At 44.2% G+C, this 22,351-nt stretch overlaps 1 protein-coding gene across 5 annotated transcripts in view; it reads left to right on the top strand.

Moving 5' to 3' along the window:
- The window catches only part of adgra3 (adhesion G protein-coupled receptor A3), a 128,361-nt gene that overhangs the window by 56,406 nt on the left and 49,604 nt on the right, over positions 1-22,351 (top strand). For all 5 annotated transcript variants that reach the window (XM_037111939.1, XM_037111938.1, XM_037111937.1 and 2 more), the window contains one exon: positions 6,042-6,182. The gene's annotated coding sequence lies outside the window, so the exon portion shown is untranslated. The remainder of the gene's footprint in view (positions 1-6,041; positions 6,183-22,351) is intronic.

The following is a 22,351-nucleotide window of genomic DNA, read 5'->3' as shown; positions in this document are numbered from 1 at the left end:
GCATGTTAAAACGTAACTGCCACCAACTGTTGCTGAGTACAACAGCCTGAAACAGGCAGAAGGAACGTTTGTTGTGTCGCCTCACACTCGTGCATACGAACAAATCTAGAGCACAGCAAGTCACTCGCAAACCCCGCAGGGTACAGCAGCCTCTGAAAACCTGCTGTGATGTTTAGTGTACTGCAGGCTGGGTCAGTACAACATGACATCACTGACGGGTGTGGTTACAGGTGCAACCGAGGACACCCAACCACCACCTCAGTGATGCTGCTCATAAATTGGTAACAGGCATGAGTATCTGCGATCTCACATAGCTTATAGGGTAGAGATTATGGTATGTGTCATGTGTTTTGAGGGTCACCGCACAAAGAATAGAACGGTCCTAAACTTTGCTGTCTATGTCCCTGGCTGGCGTTTGTCATTCTGCATAAGTCGGTTACTAAAATAACCATCAGCAAACTAAAAATAAGTGGTCCGGACATGAGCAGACACAGCTATGCGGACTGATAATAAGGGGTGCAAGTTGCCAAGTGTCAATGCCACCGTTGCCTGTGAAAGCTTGCATTCTGACTGCGTGTCTTTGTATCTATTTTTACACTGCACCCTATTCATTAAGGCTGATGACTGATAGGGTACTTTGTTGGCAGCCAGCGTCCATAGCGTGATGCAATGACCTTGGGTCTAGACCGCGGAGACGGGGCTCTAAATAAAGAGCAGGTTGCCACTGAGTCGGAGCGCCTGCTACGCGGGCCTGAAGTAACAGCGTTAAAAGCAGTGGCAACAAACACATCAAGTACACAAACACTTTACAGGTGTTCATGTGGAGAGGTGGCATGTGTGATTGATGTGAGTTAAACTGCTTTGACTTTAAAAAACTCACCAAAGTGCTGTGGTAGCATGCTGTCATTAGCACAAACAGGAAAACAACTGCCAAGCGAAACACTGATTGGTGACTGAACTTCCGAGAGGACAACAAGACACGTGTACATGAAGGTTAAATAGCCCTCACCACAGTTCGATCACAACACATATTTATATTTAATGTCAAACAGTGACATCTGGTGGCTTCATTAATTATGACATGAGCAAAAGAGGAAGTCAGGTGGTGTAAAGAGTCTGCATATGGAGAAGGAAGGCTGGATGGACGGAGCAAACACACGCAGATATTAACCCAGAAGACCACTACGTGTCTGACTAACTGACTTATTTGAAAAAACACTACGAACATCAGCTGACCGATCTCAAAACATGATATATTTCTAAATCTTACGAATTGGTTTTGTTGCCTAAATCAAACTGTGAATGCTGTGTTGGGCCTCGGCAGAAGTATTTAATACTGAATTTTTGTTTTGAATACTGAAAGTAGCTCCCTCCTCCATGGCCTCGGTCACTCCCAGCCCTCCTTCTGATGTCTCCTATTGGAAGCCAGCCCCGTTCCAGGTCTTCATGCGGTGTTTACACCAGCTGCAGTGTTCTGAAATACTCTTTATCTGGTTATTATAACATTATAAGCTTGCTGGTAAATGCTCTGAAAGCCACTTCAACTCTGGCTTAACTCAACTTTGTGAACTTTTTGGGGTGATTTTATGTCCAGTAATCAGGTACACCATCTTGCACGACTGCACACAATGGACTCAGAGAGACGGGAGTTCTAACCAATGGGACCCTTTGTGTTAATGTCTGTTTTGAACTGGGAGGTAAGACTCTGAATGAAGGCCTTCACTTATATCACATCACTGCCCTCCTGCTTCTCCATTTCCACTCATATTTCCCTGACGGTCCATAAAGAGACAGCCATTTGAGAGGGTGCATTGATTTCTGGGCATATCTGGTGATAAAATGCGCTTCTCCGCCCGCAGCTCCTTTAACTACCCAATTTGAAGGCCCCTGATTTGGCAGGGCCATGCAGGAACTGTAAATAGAGCTGTGAATCAGAAGAGAGTAGGCAGGAAGTGGGAAAAGTGTCTTTATTAAAGACACATACAGACAGTAGGGGCACAGATCAAGCCAAAGAGGGTTCCCCTTACGGATTTCAAGCCTTAGTGCTGTTGGGGGAAAGATAAAATATCCACAAAGAGATAAATACTAGGGAGTAGACCGTCGTGAGGTAATCAGCTACATGTAAGCTCATTCATACCCTTCCAAGCAGAGCTGTTCCTCTGCGAATACTTGGCGTATTTCTCCAATATAACTAAAAGTTTGCCATTTCAGTTTAAAATTTGCCCTTCACCTTGTGTTTGCGTCAAATTTCTGCCACGTTGAAGGCGGCCTTATTGAGCTGCAGATGAGAAAAAAAGGGTGTTACTTCAGAAACACTCCCCAAGCCCGCGTCCCTCTCTGGCCATTAATGAAGCATTGTCCCGGCCGCACCACTTTATCATGATCTATGAATCTCTGATTTTGATGCAATAGAAAACCAATCACTTGCAGCGAGTCTCCAGGCAAAGCATTAGTCATCATGTCTTTGACACCACCTCAGAATTGGGTCATTCTTTTAAATTAAAAGTCCTCATTTGTAAATATACACTTGCAGACAAAAAAAGAGACACACTCCCCTTTTATTTTGATGTATGAAAGAATAAAGCAACAGTGCTCAGGTGAATTAATGTCTGCCCACAATGCTGGGACTGCACCTGTGCAAGGAAAGCAAAGGGGGGAGATGCAGAAGATTGAGTGCTTTTGGTTGAATATGGCATTTGTAAATGTGTATACTTTATTAGGATTATTTGTCTGAGCCAGTGCATCCCATTCACCACGTCAAAGCATACATGAATAGCCAGCGACGGTGAGATGCCAATGAGATGCCAATATATATCCTCTCTCTTCATTCTTCTTTATCTTATTTTTTATTAAAGCACTCCCCTGAACGTTATTCAGGTATATATCTTTGTTCTCAGCTGGAGAGGCTTAAGTCAAGAAACTTAATCTGTGTTGCTCAATAGAGAGCTTCTGCTGTCTGATGGAGTCTGGCGGTTATTGAACACCTGGGGTGTATTCAATAAACCTAAAGTTTGTTCCTGCTTTAGTTCAATAAATGAGCACTCCATATCAATTTGCCCATGAGATGTATGTGTCACATAACTGACTGTGAATTGCCACATGCTCATGCAATGATGTCTTAAAGATGAATGCACTTTCTTTTGGACTTCATCCAAAGAACTGCATTCATGCCGAGCCTGAAGGAGTTTTACAGTAGTCAGTTGCATTAAAATGATATCATTAAAGGTGCAATATGTAAGAATCGGCCATCTGTTCAGCGCATACTAAAAAAAATAGGTGGCAACATATCACCAGAGCGGCTGCTAATTGCTGCTAACTGTAGCTGCCGTTAGTTGGTCAGCTCCAATAAGAGGCATCGAGGGGTGAAGAGTGAGGGCTCAGAGCACCAGGAGACTGTTGGTGTTCATAGTGGTCGCACAGGAGCCTTGGACCAGGACGGGCATGTGCTAGCTGGTTAGCATGCTACCTTCAGTAGATATCGCTGCATCATAAATTACAATTCATAGTGTCAAAACTGCATTTCTTCACATTCTGATGATAGTTCTAGATTTGTGGGCTGTGCTTTAAGAAAGAAAAAAGAATTGACCATGCATTTTGATTTACCAATGGGCTCTGCTGCTTCCAGTGCTCTGCTGCTGTCGACCTGATTGGTTTAAGTTTACCTGTGATAGACGGTGTTTGACAGATGGTTCATCTAATCACCTGACAAGTGTTTTTTTAGATGGATGTGTAATGACACAAATAATCTATTCAGTTGTCAGCGGACAATGATTTTTCTGCAGATTAACTTTCATTTTATTGCGTTTTGTTGTGAAAACTAAATCTAAACCTCTGAGCTGTCACCTTTCGACATCTAGTCCAATTCATCTTGACACCTGGTTCTGAAACTCATCCGTGGTCCCAGACCCATTGAGGGACTAATCTGGTTATTTCTCCCCGATCGATGTTGCTGTGCCTCCTTGGCACACCTATCATTAAGGCTGTCTCATCAAGTGAGAGGAAAAGCACCAAACCTTGGGAGAAGCGCTCAGGGCTTTGCTGCCAATGAGCTTGGCTAGCGTTCCTAAGACGGCCACAAGTTCAGCCTTGTCTGAGCTTATTGTCCCGGGGGTGAGCCAACAGTCACCACGCAGTCACAATGGGAATATCACACTCACACCCAGGGGTGGAAAGGGAAAAGATCATTTCTTCCCGCTGACAATTATTCCATACTGGCAAGGCACTTTGCTCGATCCAATAGGGCCGCTCCAGGAAAGCTGTGAGTGAGTGTAACAGTGATATTTGTAGAGCTCATTATTGGCATGCAGGGTGGCTGGAATGAGTCTCTGAGTGGAAATGAGGAAGTGCGAAAGAAAGGGGAGGACGGCAGAGGCAGACGTTTACGGTGCCGCCGTACAGTATGAGGGAGTTGGGGAGTTAGCGGCGGAATGCTAATCGGCCTCTGGGGCGCTGAGCCGCAGCAAATCAACTCCTCGGAGTGGATCATGGCCCGGGCTGACATTAGACCCCCCCAACACACACACACATTCTCATCTTACTACTCACAAGGCAAGACGTGGTGGTGAAGGAGACCGGGAAGGAGTGAGGGGAAGTGAGCGGAGGACAATGTGTGATTATGACTGTGTGTGAGAGTATGTGTGACAGAGTTCCAGAGAGAGAGTGTACAGAGGTAAGAGAGCCAGGCATGGATGCAGAAAAAAAGGACTAATACAAACAGAAAAAGGCAGTCCAGGAGAGATTAAGGAGAAAAAAAGTTATGGAAAATGTTTTGGACATCTTTCCAATGACCGACTACAACCCCGGCTGACCGTTCACTGAGCGCTGGACTCTCTTCATTGGCCGACTGTTTCTATTCTGGCCAAGCTGTCTGTTTTTGCATGGCACATACGCAGTATGAAGTAAGAACTGTGGCACATTTACCACCTGAAATTAGTAGTGAAATGACAAGTAGATAATTGAGCTAATGTTAGCTCCGTGAATGGGTTGGAAGACCCCATTTCCGGCTGTCATTTTAAAATAAGAACCCCTTAAAAGGGTCTTATAAATCCACTTCATGTCTACATCCATGAAAGGCAGCAGCTGATGATCCATGTAGAAGACATGTTAACTGTGACAGTGTGGTGCAAGTCAGTCCTCGTCCTAATTAGCTGCTTTGCTCATCTTCACTTCTTCGATAAGCATGTGGTTAGATTTCTGCTTCATTACTCATGACAGTAACGGCATCAAGCTCATGTCAGGTTTGGATCTAAGCCTGTCCAGTTCAGGTCAGGCTCGGTTACAACCCTTTGGATGTCTGGTTCTCTGAAAAAAGTGGCCAGATCTGTATTTATTTTCGGATGTGCTCTGTTAGAGCTTTGTCAAGCTGGTCAGCCAGGGTTTATTTGAGCACAAGAGAAGCCAAACAGAAGCGGTTAGCTTTATTTTCTTGTTTTGTGCTAAAGCTCTCACAGGCTAAAATGCTTAAACTGCATCTCTGGCTGCTTGCGACGCGGCACACTCCAGACCTCAACACATGAAATTGACCTTGCGTTGATTGAAGGATCTGCATTCGCATACTTGCGCTGATCATGTTTCTGACATTTTAGAGCACCACGTGCACAACTTCATCATGTGGAGAAATCCCAACCTTGTCGGGCTGCTGTGCCAAGTCACGGTCGCTAAGCTACGATTGGACAATTGTTGAGGGGCAGGGTTGAGCCAGCAGTCAATTATCTAATGGCTTTCTCCATTATTGTCGTGTACCTGGAGTCCAATTTTATTCTCAAATAAAGGACTGTGGGGCGTGCACTCACCAAAGTGGTTTATTTTTGTAGGCAAAGGAAAAGCAGTTAGAGAAACGGACAAGGGGACACGGGAACAAAACCACTGGGTCAGGGATTGGATCCAAGGTTGGTAGGAAGATAATCGGGGCTCTCGAGACTTCTTTGTGAACCATTTGATCATCTCGGAGCATTAGTATTTATATTTTGAATGCACTGTCCATTTGATGTTAAATGCTCACTGAATGCTACCAGTGCTCATAGCTGAATTTTTTCATACAGAAAGATGATCCCTCCCAAAAGAGCAAATCCACGTTGTTTTGGAGGACGAGCAACAGCTTGACCAATCAGAGTGAGTGCAGCGCTGGGACTTTCTGGCCGCCGTGACACTGTCCACCCATAAAGGCACCTGGAGAAGGAAAGGTAGGAACACCTGTAGTTTCTAAAACACACACATGAATGTAGCACACAGTGTAGCCAACAATCAAAGACAATGACACACAAACAAATTACTTTTAGGAGACGTGCTTGCCTCAGCATGCTGAGCCCACAGCATCCCTTCTCACCTGGGAGCTGTGTTGGACCACTGAGGTGTGGTAAGATACTACACGCTCCAGGGCATCCGTGACCTTTGAGTTATGGCCGTCAGAAACTGTATGTGTTTGTGTGTGTGAGCGGGGGAGAGAGGAAGGGACAGAGACAAAGGGGCAGAAAGACGATGGGAGGAACAGACGGCGTATGTGCTTTTTGTGATTCTACTGACAATGTAGTACAGCAAATGACTTTTCCTCTAACTAGCATGAGAGTCAGTTTTTGTTTATAGCTGCATCCACAGTACGGCTGCCCTTACCTGTACAGAGGCTCGGTGCCCTTTTCTGAACCATTATCATATTCGTACACCGTGTACTGTTCCCATTTACATCCAGGCCTCTGAGGAATACGCAATTGTGGTGGCTGAGCATCTCTTTGTAGCATTCAAGTACTTTACAAGTGGGGTTACTTTAAGAACAATGACAGAAGGGCATTATTACATTGAACATGCAGAGAGTCTCTTGGAACAGCTCTGTTCTCCACGCAGCAACCAAATGATGTAGTCTTTGAAAAAGGGCCATGCTGGTTTAATACACCACAGATCTTTTCTTAGTCATTTCTTCTCCTTTTTATTGGGAAAAATAACATTTTCCAACCGATACTTAACTGTTAATGTTCAAATGTCCAGTTGTTTTCTGAGGACTTGAAGATTTTCTCATCCATGTTGGCTTAAAAGCTGAGGTGCAAAGTTTTTTTTGTTCGTTTTGTTTTTTGTTTTACTTGGAATCTACACTTGCATTCAACTGTCTTTGTTTATAACACATGTTCAGGCTCCTCCAGGTTTTATGAGCCGTGCAATATCGATTTAAAGAAATTCAGGCATTTGGTTTTTATTCATAACGGATGAATCTTTTTCTGCTGTTTTTACCGTCATGTGGACTGATATTAATGAAAGAAAAAACTACCTTCACGTGTCATCAGTGGAAGAGTTAGCCACCTGCATAGCTCCGTCAGGATGCAGTGAGGGACGATTAACCCGTCTAATTAGTGTCATTCATTCTGTGTCTGGCTTGACTGGGATGATGTTGTTGTGATCTCAGATATTAACGTGATCATCTGAAGTTGTAATAAAGACATTTACTTGCACCTACTTTAGCAGAAACAAGCATTTGCTTGACGTCGAATAACAGGTCCATGGATTTTTTACACCTTTAATGTCACACTTTTTTTTGACACATTTACTTACTTGTGGATTGTGTGGATTCACCTCAACAGGAAAAGAAGTAATATCTTTCTTCCCAGTCTTCAGTTTGTTGTGAGTACTCGAACAAGGTAAATAAATTTCTTCTGCGCAGTGTCATCAGTATGACTTTGACTACTCGGGAAACATGAATCTGTCTTATTCCTTTGATTTTCTCTTTGGTGTTAAGAGGCACTGTAGTAAGACTCCACAGGCTCCCTGAAAATAGTTTATGTTTTGTTACTCCCACGTACACAAGAGCAGCGACTGTCTCCCATAAGATAGAGAGCAATCTTATATCTCTGCAAGCCTGCTTCATTTAAAATATGGTAAAGCCTTCTGCTTTGCGTCTGAGAGATGCTCTCCGTCTCGTGTGTGTGTGTGTGTGTGTGTGTGTGTGTGTGTGTGTGTGTGTGCTCCTAAGACTCAGGGATGATGCATAGACTCTGACACTTTGACAGATGAACAGATTTAGAGCGCTCGAAGGACCCAGCCTGTTCAATAAAGGCAGGAGCGAGTGTGCGAGCACGTTAGTGTGTTTGTGTGTGTGTGTGTTTGTGTGTGTGTGTGTGTGTGTGTGTGTGACTGCTTGTTTATATGTGACTGCTAAGGTTTGCTAAATGTACAGTTCACGATGCTTTTATTTATCTTCATTGATGCATAGGGTTGTGTAATAGGTAGGGATATACAGGCTTGTCACTCACATTTAATGCCATGATTGGGCCGAAGGAAACGTTCTTGTGTGCTGTCACAAGCTGTTGGAGAATGTTTAGAGAGCAACTTCACATCATTACAACCAGGATTCCCAAACGCCCAGTCGTCGCTGCCATGTATATGACCTCATTGCACCACAGAAACCTCTCAAGAAAACCCAGGAAATCCAGGAACTCAAGAACTTGACCTGCCTTTCAGCCAACTCGCTATCCCGAGGAACCATGTTGGACGATTCAACACTTTCTGATTTACATCCTATGCTGTGTTGTTCTCAGTCATCCAGGTCATGGTAATTCTAGGCGCTGCATCGTAGGCAACTCGACTTGTTTCAATTTCTTGAAGACGTTTCGCCTCCCCTCCGAGAGGCCTCAGTTCTAACTAACAGGAACAGGCTTTGCAGTCTTCAGTGTCAACGCCAGAAGCACGGTGCCCTTAACGAAGCAAGGCGGAGAGTAAGTTCTCATTCCCTGGATTCCCGTTTCAGCAGCGTCCCAGAAGAAGGCTCTCTGCTCTGTTCACGGGAATGAACACTGCCTGAGCGAGTCAATAGTATCAAGCCGGAATTCTCCGCTTCTGAAACTCTGCCAGAGGGATATGAAAGCGAGTGAAGGAGGAAACAAAACAGCGTTGCAGTCACAGAGACGTGTCCAGTGGAATTCAACAGTTAAACTGGTGATTGACGCACAAATCAGCAGGGCATGGTTCAACTCGGAGCAGTCAACAGTGCCAGTGACAGCCGAACAAGTAGATATTTGGGCCTCAACCTAACCAAAGCATCATTTCATGTTAACTACTAGACCTGTTCAGCTGGTCGGCTTTAGCGTTGCACACAGACCAGAAGGGTGTGACACAGCAGCATCAGTGTTTGACAGTCTGGGATGAAAACGTGTTGGACTTTAATGCAAGAGTCAGGAGTTTGTGTCCTGTCACATACTCACCTTCAGGTCACCTTATTATTAACTATAACCAAAATCCTTTCCATCCTTAAACATGGGTCCTATTTACCCGGCTTCCTGTTGTGGCCCGTATCTGACTCAAGACGATGGTTCTGGCCTTCAGGGCCGTCAACGGAACCACACCTGTCTACCTCCAGTCACTGGTCAGACCTCACGCTCCAGCACAAGCACTTTACTCTACAACATCAGCTGGCCGACTGGTACCGCCATCGATGAGAGCAAACAAAGCTCGCTCAGCAAAGTCACCACTTCTCTGTTCTGGAACGAACTCCCGACCAATGTCAGGACAGCGGAATCACTCACCATCTTCCTGAAAAAAGATTCAAGACTCATTTGTTCAGACTTCACCTCGACCCTGCATAGCCTGAACTCCTGCCCTCTTTTTAACTTTATCGACACTGACATGTTGTGGCTTCTTTCTTGTAACAAATTAACTTATTTTAAGTTGCTTTGGACAAAAGCGTCTTCTAAATGTCCTACATGTAAACAAAACTTAACCATAAATTGAGCGTTTTGAAAACCTTTGTAAGCATATTTACTGCATTGACAAATATAAAATTTTTTGTTTATGGACCAAATGAGCTACCCCCAAAAAAGTTCCGCTCCTGAGCGGACGATAAATTCCATGTCATACAGAAGCTGTAATTTTTTAACTTTTCTGAATGACTTTGCCTAATCTTCACAGTTTTAGTATGCAGTGGAAACATTTTTGTTCTAGGTTTAGTTATTGGCCTCAGGGACTGTTTGTTGAAAGTGCACCATTAGTGACATATTTCCATGTATTTGCGCACAGGTGGATTTGAGTGGGTCATTATGTGTCGTGTGCATGAGCGCTCATGTGTACAGAACCTTTTCCAAGGGTGTGTGCAGGTGTAAGTCACTCAGCTCTTCACTGAGCATGTTTCAGTGGTTTGGTGTGTTTGGTTTTGGGCCCTAGGCTTGATGTTCTGTTCTCGCCTTTGTCGAGCTGTAGGAAAAGGATGGTCTCTGGTTCAACTTTCTGAAAACTCATGAATATTACCTCATGAAACCTGACAAGTCCAAAAGTATAACTGAAATCAAACTGCAGCCTCAGTGTAGCTGACTGCAGCTCTAGACGTAGATAGTTAATTAGTGTCTACCCACAGACCAGACTTGCCAGGCTCCAAATTCCCAAATCCTAACAAAGGTGACACAGTGACCCAGCACACACACACACATGCCGAAAGAGGAATTATTAAAAAAAAAAGAAAGCACTCGCATCAATGAGTCGTCATACTCCCTTTTCTCCCCCGGCTATCGTGCTTCAGTCCCCGTGCCCTCATCCGGACACAATGTTCTCCTGTCGAAAACTGCCGAACACAGACAAAACGCGCACTTTGTCTGCCTAAGCAAATAATTACTCCGATTAATTAGCCATGCTGTGGATAGCTGGAGGCAAACATTCCATTAAAAAGAGCTAAAACACAGCAGAAAATAGCTGTAGCGTCACCACTGGAGGGTGCTACTCCAGTGACCTTCCCTGACAAGGCCTCGGAAGGTGGATGATGTATAGGAGGAGCTGAATTTGGACATGAGGCACTTTACATCCTCTTTCATTTGACTTGTTGCTTCCTCTACTTCTGAATAGAACAGCTGTGATTACAATGGGCTAGATTTCAGCACTTATGATGGATTTGAATTATAAAACTTATGGAGAACACACTGTGACGTGAAGGAGTTTTACACATCTTTTCTCCTGCTGGAAATGTCCTCTCAGCTCCTTGTTGACCCAAACTTGATGTCAGTTCTTCCTGTAAACCATTAAATGTGTGAAGGTCTTATTCTGTTTCCTCTGAAATATTTTTGTGGCACATGAGAATAGAATTTAGAGTTTGTTCCCAAATTGTTCTTAAGGGGTCAAGACTGTTTTCAGGGGACTCTAGCGTCACTTCTCTCTCATCCGCTAGTGCAGTGGTCGAAAGAGTGAGAAAACTGTAAAAAGTCCTGGGTGGTCGGGTTGGCTGGTGGCTTGAATGGGTCAAACTGTGGACATTCCTGCTGGGGAACAGGATTCACATCCCAGTGGTGACCAAGAGTTATTTGTTTTTTTATTTATTTTTTTACATAAGTAATTAACCGATATAAATGATGTAGCTTACATCAGTTACGTAACGTTTCCCTGTATTATAGCTACTCCCAGTTTGTCTGATGGTTGAGAATGTATTCAGAGCATATTGCCTGGTCCAAAGAGAACACTTCAGTTATTTACCCAGTAGATTTGTAGCATATAAACACACAGGTTTTAGAGTTTGTCTACACCATTACCACCACATGCCTTCTGTCCTTTAGCGACAGGCAGGGATGCTTTGTGTATGTTAATGTGCATAAATCTGTGAGTGAATGTGCATGTGTAGCATCTGCAGCGTGTACAGTTATGTCTCATTTTGTGTGTCCACTTTTATTTTTTTGTGTGTAAAAAGTTAAAAGACTAATCTCTCCCAATCTTTTTACCTGCCCTTGTGGTTTTTCCGCTGCCGTCTGGCACCATTACCCACCGAGTGACTAATGAGTCTTACAAATGTGTATTATTTGCATCAAAAGACGGGGGACAGATTTCAGAGGCGCGACGCACCGATACCTCAGCAATCAGAGGCAGTTACAGGTCGGGCCTGTTGATCTGCCAGCAGAAAGGAGGGAGGAGGGAAAAAAGAACGGTGATGATATTCGTTTCTAGCAGCATCACTTATATAAGAAAGTTTTCTCCTTGTGTGCACATTGATGCTCTACCTGCCTTTGTTGTAGCCTGCAACAGCATAGAGTATGGATCTGCAAGATGTGTATCATGCTCCTCATGTTTCAAGCATCTGTGTGCACATGACGTGCATTTCACGTGTTTGCATTTGTGGTAAACACTCCCCGTTCTCTGCCCTGCTTTCCCCTCATTTGTTGTCCTCTAAATATTTGATATTGGCATCGAGATCCAAACATTTTATAAGATACATTTTTCATCAAATACTGACCCCAGTGGTGCTGCACTGGTCTGAATCGTGGCCCTAACACAGCACCATTCCTGCACAAAGAATATTCCCATTGAGGCAGGCTCTTTTGGAACTGAACACTACCACTCCCCCTAGTGGACATTACAAGATCATCAGTCTGTTTCACCAATCTGACATGTACATTTCTGCCGCTGTGTAGGCCTGCTTTGTAGCGTGCAGTGACGGACTCTTTAGTCCTAAATGTATGTGTGCATGTGTACATAAAGAGTTGGACAGGTGTCTGGATATTTTACCTTACTTTTTGTCCTTTTTCAACAAGTCTTTACTTCTTCAGTGTGTCTGCGTACATGACCATGTTACTGTGCTGCACGTCTGGATGAGTCTACTTCCTGCTCTGCACAGAGGTTCCTCACAAATTATACTTTCTTCTTTTGTGCGTGCAGAAATTGGAAAAGCGGTCCCATTTGAGCGTGTGACTGAAGTAATTTCTGTTTTCAAATGAGCTTTCTCTTGTGTTTCATTTTGCACGTTTTCTAACTGCTTTGTTACCGCCTCATTTTCTTATTATTGTTTGCTAAAATGGCTCCGACATTTCCACATGCAATACGGTGCAATCTGTCCCCTCGATTTCACTTTTTACAAAATCGCTGATTGTCCAGGAGCAATGAGAATTCCATCTGCATCTTCTGCCGAAGTGCTGATATTTTGGTCTTCCCACATACAGTATTCAGAAGATAGTGATGGACTTTAATGGTAATGGAGTTCATGTGTCAATTATTCTGATGGTGGACACACATGGTCGGATCCATCCTCGGGGGGTCAAATACCTTCATTTGATGAAATCAAATATCTGGGAGTCCAGTGGGAGCATATCACCTCATGGTGCTACACCACGGGTGGTTGGGTAATGTAACCAAATATATTCGCTACAGTGAGATGCTTGGCAACACTCGCCATGGTCGTGGCAAAGGTAATTTAGAGCTCTAACAGGTATGACAGAGCAAGGTGTGTGTGTAAGTATGTGTGTATTACCAAAGGAAAGGTTAGACCCCCCCCTCACATAATGAACCATGGGACAACACATGGGTTTCTATAGGTCACCTATTGCATGTAATCCAAGCACAGGTGTGCACTTCTCTTATCGTCCTGTGGATCTCTGATTTTAAAGACAAACATACCTAACATGACGGACTGAAAGCCAGCTCATGCTGAGCTCTCAACGTTTGGATTGGGCCGGTGGGGCAAAACCAAGGATAGAATTACTCCGATGTGAAGGGACCTTGTGAAAGGTAGATAGGACGGGATCCCTGTCCCCTCTCGCTTTCCTTCCCCCCCTCCTCTCGATCCATTAGATGGAGCGCTTCTCTCACCCGCAGGAAGCAGCAGAGGCCGTCTCGATAGCATCCGCCATCTATTTTATTTTTTCTTATTCTTATTTTTCAATTTGGTGGCTGGGGAAAGGTCAGGATTAGTTATCGACGTGGCTGTGTCTAAGCCAGAGACAGGGAACCACAGCCGCTGCCATGGGTCCCCTAAAGCCATTTTCCTCAGTCCCAGCAGTAGGCTAATCTGTGTTTAGGTGTGTGAGTGCATGTGCACATGACTGTGGAAGCACCTGTGTCTGTGTATGTGCAATGCCCCATGTGCAGTTGTGTATGTGCCTGTGAGTAAATACATTTGTATGCGCCCATGTGTTTGTACATGTGTGCATGTGTATATATTTTTCTCGACATTATGTTCTTTGCAGGATAAGTCCTCACGTTGTGTACAATGTATATTACATGTATTTGCACAGAAATGGAGGAAAGCCACCCGGCGTCTCACTCGTGAACTTAGCATTCCAAACACATCTCCGTTCAAGTGGTTCTCAAATGCTGTTGTGTACAATTTCAATCAGCCTGTCAACTCACTCACTGGCTTTGGTCTGAGGTTCCTTAAGTAGCAGAGTCTAGTCCACCAAACTGATTGCATTCCAGCCTCCTGTAGCATCCTACTTTTCTCCTTTCACCATCTTCCATCCATTCCCAAACTGGCGGTGATTCCCACTGTGAGAAGTCGCTGTCTCACAGTCCCAGACCTGTGAAATGATGATAGAGGAGCACGAGCCCCTTACCCATCAGTCTTTATCGCTCGCTTCTGCCCTCCCCCGCTTCCACCACCACCGCCTCCCGTATGCTAGACTGAGCTCTGGCTGTGGTCACTCTGACGGTGACGGATGTTCCTGGTCGGACAGGGCTGGAGACCCCCCCAAAGTCATCTCAGTGCTGGCCTCAACCTGCTGGTCTGGTCCCTCAGCAAGGCCTCCACAGGTTAGAGGTCAGAGAGTGATGGAAGGAGAGGAGGGACAGTAGAGGCAGAAGAGCGATAGAGAAGAGTGTAAGTAAGAGAAAGTTTACTAAATCCTCCTTCAGTGTTCTGAACAGGCTTTGTTCCCTCTGTCTTCCTCTTCCCTAGCAGAGTTTAAGCTGCTGGAGTGGTGTGATTTGTTTCATGTCATCAATTTATTTTGAGTAGTGCATTGCATTATTTAGATGATGCTTATCCCACCCTCAAAATCATTATCTTGTCCAGACTGGCACAGAATAGCATCCGTATCTCTTGTGCTCATCAAGGCATCTCATTTATTAACCAAAAGGAATTCTGAGGAGAGGAAGATATGCAAGAATGATTAGATGCTCAAAAATTTGATGCTATCTGTCAGCAATTGGTTTTCCTTAATCTCTCTGTAGCCGCTAGATCTTTAAAAGACATTAGCCGCATACTGTAAGAAATAAATCAAACAAATGGATTAGCAGAGCTAAATAGTTGTCAGGAGCCTCACAAGGCCTTATGAAGACAGATCTGCCTCTTATGGAGGCAATCAGGTATGGAACTTATCATAACAGAAATTAGGAGTGAGACCCATTTTTTATTCCACAACCCCAGGCTATATTTCCATAAAAACTAATGGCCAAGTATATTATTCAACTATACTGACTTATGTGCTGGCTCCCCTGTATTTTAAATACACACACACACACACAGATATATGTCTGTGTGTGTGTGTGTGTATGTGTGTGTGTATAAAATGTTAAAATTGTCAAGATTTATGTGGTGCTGCATTTGGAGATAAGGTGGAGTGGGGTTATATGAACAGTATGTCATTAATGTGCAATGCCCTTCCAACCTCTTGGCACAGGAAAAGAGAAAGCACCGGGAAATGGGGGAGTGGTATTCGATGTTCGCTGTGTATGAATAGATTGTATATTTCATACCAGCTGTCTTGTCTCTCCGTGCGGTCAGCTGATAGATGTACACGGTGTGTCAACTGTAGTCTCTACATGTAATATAGGACATGTTCGCCATTTAGCGCATTAGACCTTACTGAAACTTAAGTCCATCGACCATCTGCTCTTTTTGACGTAGGGTAATGGTTCAGTTAGGGTAACGCCCCCTCGCCCCTCCAGTTCAACTTAAGGTAAGCTCTTGGGGATACAGATGAGGTAAACATTGCTGATTAGAAACTTTTAAATGAACTTTTCCTAAAACTTGGTGCTAATGATGTTGTACTCCTCGTTAAAGCTGCATTGATGCAACCTTGGCCACACACCAAAGTGCAACCTTGACATACTGACATGTTACTGCCTCAAAGGAACAGTTCGCTCCAAATCTAAAATCTACTGAACTACACCCACCAACCACATCACTGCACGACATGACATGCCTGTTTTGAGAGACAAAGTGTTTGAGCTTGTGACAGCAGAGGAGGTGAGGTCCGTTCGATATTGTCGTATTCAACATCAGAATTAATGTTGTTCCAGGACCATCACTGCAAATGATCCAATCACTCTGCTTTTGTGTCATAGCTTTGTCACTGGTGTTGGTGTAGTAATTGGAACATCATAATTAACCATTTGTAAGTGCAAGAAAGTGATAAAGTCTGATTGTAAAACAAGCAGTTGTGGCTTCAGCGGTTCAGTATAGGACTCTTACCCAGGAGAGTGTGGTTCACAACGAAAATACTGGGTTAGGTTTGGGTAACAAATGTGCTTGGGTAGGTTCTGGACCTATTTTAACCCAAACCACGGGTCAAAAAAGACTCTTTTACAACATTTTACATGTGTTACATAGGATAACGTCTGCCATATGCATATATTGCTGGTCCCTGAAGCTGTGACATTATAAAAAACATGTTTGGTTAGTTTTAATGGAGCAACATTAACTATGATGTTCAACGAACAACACCAACAAGGAAATATCAGATCAGGCCAGGTTGTAATCATCAGTGGCATCCAACTGGCTGAGCTGTTAGATAACATAGTTGGCTACTCTCTTGTAAATGAGTACAATAACTTGTCTATTGCCAGTTTAAAAGTTAGAAGTGGTGGCTAAAACTATGAAAAAAAAACAGAAATTTCCTTGAAAGAGGTTTAGAAATGCTTGACTGCTCTTGCATTTGTGTCTGTGTTCCTGCATGAGTGTCCCAGTAAAGGATAAAGGACATTTTAGACTCTTCTCATAATGTATAGTGACCTCTGGGTGGAGAGTGAGAGTTGGTGCGTGCTGCACAAACATCCTGATATGTATAGGTGACCTATTCTACATGTAACTCTAGCTCAGGTGTCCATTTCCCCTATCTCGCCACGCATCTGTAACTGGAAGTCAGGCGCGCTTCTTCCACATTCCCCCCCGACCCCTGTGCTACCGCCGAACACGCCAATGATTGTTTTTGAGAGTTAAACTGCAAAAGGTAGACAGTTGGCACGTGAAAATGTCATCACTGTAAAACTCCCCCCACTTGGAAATGGGAAAGTAGAGGAGGCGGGGGACGCAGCAAGCCAAAAGGCCATTAAAATCTGCGATCATTTATTTCCACTCCCTCGTCTAATCCATCTCTCTGGGGAATGGTTCTGTCCTTATCCACCCAAGGCTACCAATCTATTCTCCTGTCTGTCTCCATGCATCAGAATGAACCTGTGAAACAGTCAGACATGCTCTCTTTTCTCTTTTACCCCTTCCTCTTCTTCTGTCTCTGTCTCTCGCCGGCTCGACCCCTTTTCTGATTTGTTTCTTTTTATCTCTCCCCCTACTCTCTCCCCCTCTGATTGCTCCTGTGTCTCTCTGTTCTCACCTTCCTCTCCCCCAGCGCCTGTTCCTTCCTCCCCTCTCTTCCTCTCTCCATTTCACTGTGTCAGAGACGTCTACACGAATCCAATTCAAATCATATCCAGAAAAGAGAGAGCAACAACAAGACTTTGTCAATGGCAATTTAATCCACGGTGAGCAAGGTGTATGTAATGCTGTGCATGTTCCAGGAAGCTGTCTGATTGCATTTGGATTTGTGCAGATCTGGTTGCTGCTCACTTGCAGAGAGAGGAAAAATTACACAGAGAGAGACGGCTGACTCATTTTTCACAATGTACTTTAATTTCTCTTCTTTGATTTTTATGGTATTTGTGCAGATTTCTTTCAGAGAGGATGTTTATTTAAGTTTTGATGGATTTGTTTTGCTCGAAAAATGGGTGTACATTTGTGCGCGGCGGGGGGGAGAGCCTTCCCTCCCTCCCTAACCTTGTATTTTGGGAAGATTAGAATGAGGGGTCTGAAGCATGCAGCTCATCATTCACGGCCTCACTAGTCATGAAAAGCAAGAGAATAAAAGTAGTGCCTCAAACCAAGGTCCAATTCCCCATCAGGCCAGATCCCCAAGGTTAGCCACACCATTGCGCTGTCACGTCAAGAAATAAAAAACTCCCATCCACCTCCCCGCCTGACACAAACGTCTTCTGCTAATGGCCGCCACAAAGTCCCACTAAACATCGAGTGAATATTTATAGACCATTAATAACCTATGTGTAAACCGCTAGTGTCACCAACCGGGTGAGGCAGATGATGGGGAATCATGGTCAGGGCATTAATATTGGCTCAGACTTCCCCAAAGGTAGATAAATGGGCCTTGGTATCTCGAACTGGTGTGCACATGGGATTGGCTGCCAGGGATCCCAGACGGAGAGGTCTGTGATCTGAGCTCGTCCAAATTTCGGTGACATAATTGGTGTAATCGTGTGATGAATTGCAGCCATTTAGTGGTGTTTTTTTTTCCCCCGCTATCTGCAAGCTTCAGCAATTTTCCTTATGAAGGTATATAAGGCTGAGTTCATCGGGCATCTTCTTATAGTCGAGTTGGGAGAAGACCGGGGCGATGTTAAATATGTACAATTGGGCAAGTAATTAGATTAATAAGGCCTAAATGAGCTCCAGGCCAGGAACTGAAACCCAAAATCCCTCATCCTTTGAGAGTCTGGAGTGAAGCACATTACAGTATCTGTTCAAAGTTTAAATGGAGCCTGAAAAAAGTTTCTACGCTGTGGTTCCTCCACTCGTTTCTTCCCCCCCGACAGACTTAAATTCCCCCCTGCTCATCTCTCTGTTCACCAGACTAAGAAAGAGATGTTCAGCAGAAGTAATAATGAAGCAAAACTTGTGAGGCTCTGCGAGGAGAAAAAAAAATGAGATAAGAAAAAGCCCTTTAGGATTACTTAACTCTATTCAGTCTATGGCAGCACAGGTTTCAAGTCGGATTTTCGTTGATTTGGGAAGTTACAGCATGATATAGATTCCTTTCTTTCCTGAAGCTTCTATTGATTAAAATGTATGGAGCCACTATGCTGAATGCACAAACTCAGTTAGAGAGCGATCCAAAGGAAAGCCCGGGAGGCTGCAGAATTTCCTTCTCTGTGCTATAGTACAAGGCAATAGGGAACAAGTCACGAACATGACTACGGCCTGGATTAGGCCTCTTTCAGACCAAGGTGACTCGATGATAAGCGCGGGGTTGTGTGACGGTGTGTGAGGAAACAACTCAGTGTCATTGTTTGGTCCTTGAATCTGGTTTCCAGCTCCTGTCTTGGGAGCAGCAACTCTTCTAGAGAGTCTCTCTGCATCCACAACAGCTTCCATGTAGGTATTACAGCAGCAGGCTACATTTATAAAGCCATCATATATGTTTTATATATTTTATATATACGTGTAGTGTAAACTGCTTTAACAGCAATACTGTCATCGCTTCAGTCTGATCACCATCTTATGTGATTAGCCATCGCAGCTTCTTTTCTGGCAATCACTTCAGTCACCACCACAGCCTATACATGCAACCAACACTTTCACAACAGCATTGCTGGAATGAATGGCGAACCTACTACCTAACAGAGGCTGACACAGACAGCTGTGGACATTCAAGATACTTTTGCTCATGCACTGGAAAAGATCGACCCTGAAAGGCCCCCAAAGCATATTATTTTAAGGTTGAACCCAGCACAGAACATGCTTATATTTAGATATGTCCACCATGTTCATTATCACATTTTAGCTTGTTAGCATGCTGGGCTTATTGGCACTAAACACAAAGTACAGCTAAGGTAATAGTTTTGCAGGTATTTAGTGGTAAGCAAAGTATTGATTAAGTAGATATATTTGGACATTTTGATGGTGCTTGATGAAAGGTCAGGGGAACATCTGTACAAAATTTAGTAGAAATCGATCCAGTAGTGGTTGAGACATTTCACTCCAAGACCACGAATGTCTTAGATCTTACAAAGCCGTAAAAGATAAACGACAACTTTGTTTAAAAGTATGACCAAACTCATTGGGATTCGTCCTCAAAATGTCCTGACAACCAAACCAGTAGCTGTCGAGACGTTTCAGTGCAGACAGAAGTGGAGGAGGGACGGACCAGAAAGCCGTCCCTCGAGCCGCACTGCAGGCACGGCTACCGAACAAATCATGTTTGCCTCAGATTTGGCATATTTCCCTTCATGCCTTTCACTCTTTAAGATTTAGTCGTTTTTAATTTGAATCAGGTTCTGTGTGCCAATTTCATTTCATTCTCTTTCACAGGCTAAAATGAACACCAGGGCATCCAACTTACAAATGTCAATCATGTCAGCAAATGCTACCACCCCCATTCAGGATTAGCATTCCTCCATCCACAAATGCGAATGTTTGTCAACATGACTGACAGCAGCTCTTCTGATGGGGCTAATTCAAAAATGCTCGCTATTGAATTAGGCGAACTATCATTATATCACCAAAGGTGGGAGTATAATGAACCTTTTCACCTCCATTAAACCTGAAAATTGGTTGTAGAGGCTTTTATTCTCCAAACATCATAACTTAACTAGAACTTTTTGTAGCAGGGGAGAGGATTTTTATGTGGCTTTATATATTTTATATGGATCGCACACTTTAATTTCAGTTATTTCTACTCTCCTGATTTGATGGTGCAAGTTGAAATTGGGGTTATACTGTGGTCACATATATGAGCCCAGCATGAATTGTCTTTTGAAGATATATATATTTGTTCCGCCCCCGCTTGAAGGCTGCCTCTGCCCTATAGTGGAGTACAATGGGACAAATAGAGCTTTAGCCAGCATTAGAAACATGAAAGTACTGTAGGAGGGCCACTGCTCCTTGGGGGTCCAAGATTTCCTTCATGAATGCAAAACAATATAGCTCAGGCGTGTGTGTGGGTGTGGGTGTGTGTGTGTGTGTGTGTGTGTGTTAAGTGAAGTGGGGAGGGGGTGCTATAATCAAAGGCACCTCGTACTTCACCTCGTTTCCCTTCGCTTTTCCTCCTTCTTCTTCTTCTCTGACCTGACATGGATTAATTACAGCCCCGCACAATTTACACCCTGCTGGAACTGTGGCACAGAATAAAGAATGGTTGAAATGTGAGCCCAGTGACAGGGCGTTAGAATGCTGAATTGCTTTGTGCTGCACGTGCTGCACCTCTATTGCCTTTTTGCAGTGGCCGTGTTTACGAGGCCCGACTCAGGGGTGAGCTCCCGGGCCTTAAAGTGACAAAATGCCCTCGCTTAGATCGAGACAGCCACAATGTTTTATGGACTACACAGGATCTGTTCCATTTTTGTCTTTCGCACGCTGCGTCTTGATCATATCATCCTTATCTGGAAATTACAGAATGCCTCTTAGGGTCTGTCGCTGCTGTAACGCCGTGCAACTTGTTTCTGAAATCCAACGGGGGGCCGACAGCACATGTGTGACATACCCGTGCAAAATTTCTGCTTATAAAATCCGTAATACGAGGCATGCTTATTGGGAGGGCAGCATTAGTAGACACCTCAGCTAGAGTCGGCCTGGCGCTGCCAAGGAGGTGTCAGCAACAACTGGCGAGGCAGACGCCCTGCCAGCCCGGCTGGCCGCCCTGCCTATGAATGGTGCTTTTGTCAAAGGTGGCAAAGAGGACACTTGAGAGGGCCGCAATTAACACCACCTAAAATTAGAACGCATGACCCCGTGCATCTGCTCCTTGAATAAAAGCCCTCCTCCATTTTCTTTTATGAATACATTTCATACATTTGAAAAAGCAATCATTTTGACAGCTTCGCGCACAGAATCTGAGACCGTTACCCAGTCCGCTCAGGTTAACTGGGTGGGAGCAGCAGAGACGAGGGAAGCCATCTTGGCTCAAAGTGACCGGTGGATCAATGCACTAAAAGGCAGAGCCAAAGGTCGGGCTGCTCAGTGGCAGCTCAGGGATTCACTGTGACAGCCAACAGGACGGGAGAGAGCCTCCACCTTCACATGACCACACACTCTTTAGCTACATACTTAGACTACAGACATCGCTCTTAACAAGCCGCTACTCCTTTAAGTCTGTAAGCTACAAGTCTTTTTCTTTTTCATCTTACTAGATTCTGAAAATGTTTGTTAGACATTTAACACATTTACTTAAAATTTTCCGTCAATTTCTGTCCATCTATTGGTGACCAAAGGGCGATGAATCCCCTTGAATTTAGAAGACACCCTCAGAAAATATAAACATATTTTCCTCTCTTCTGAATACTCATCTCCCCACAAAGGCTACGTTGGCTCAAGCAGAGCAGTTAACTGGTCTGGACACCTGCTTTGAATACAACTACTTCTATTGAGTGGCATACTTGGCAGACCACACCCGAGTCCGCGGCTTTTACAGCGGGCAAACTGACAAAGGAACATCCTGTCCACAAGATGCAAACCTTCAACTCTCGGTATTACGTTTGGCACGGTCAGCTGTAATCTTTAACGTGATTTGTTGCTATACATTTCAACCCTCCTCCGACACGACACCCTATCATAATTTCCACCTCCATCATTTGTGTCTCTCTCTTTCTTCCTCTCTCCATCAGCCCTTTCCTCATTTTCCTCCTTTCG

The sequence above is a fragment of the Acanthopagrus latus genome, chromosome 10 (assembly GCF_904848185.1).
Source record: "Acanthopagrus latus isolate v.2019 chromosome 10, fAcaLat1.1, whole genome shotgun sequence".
Lineage (NCBI taxonomy): Eukaryota > Metazoa > Chordata > Actinopteri > Spariformes > Sparidae > Acanthopagrus > Acanthopagrus latus.
The sequence above is the reverse complement of the archived record's forward strand: the minus strand, read 5'-3'. Positions and strand labels throughout refer to the sequence as shown.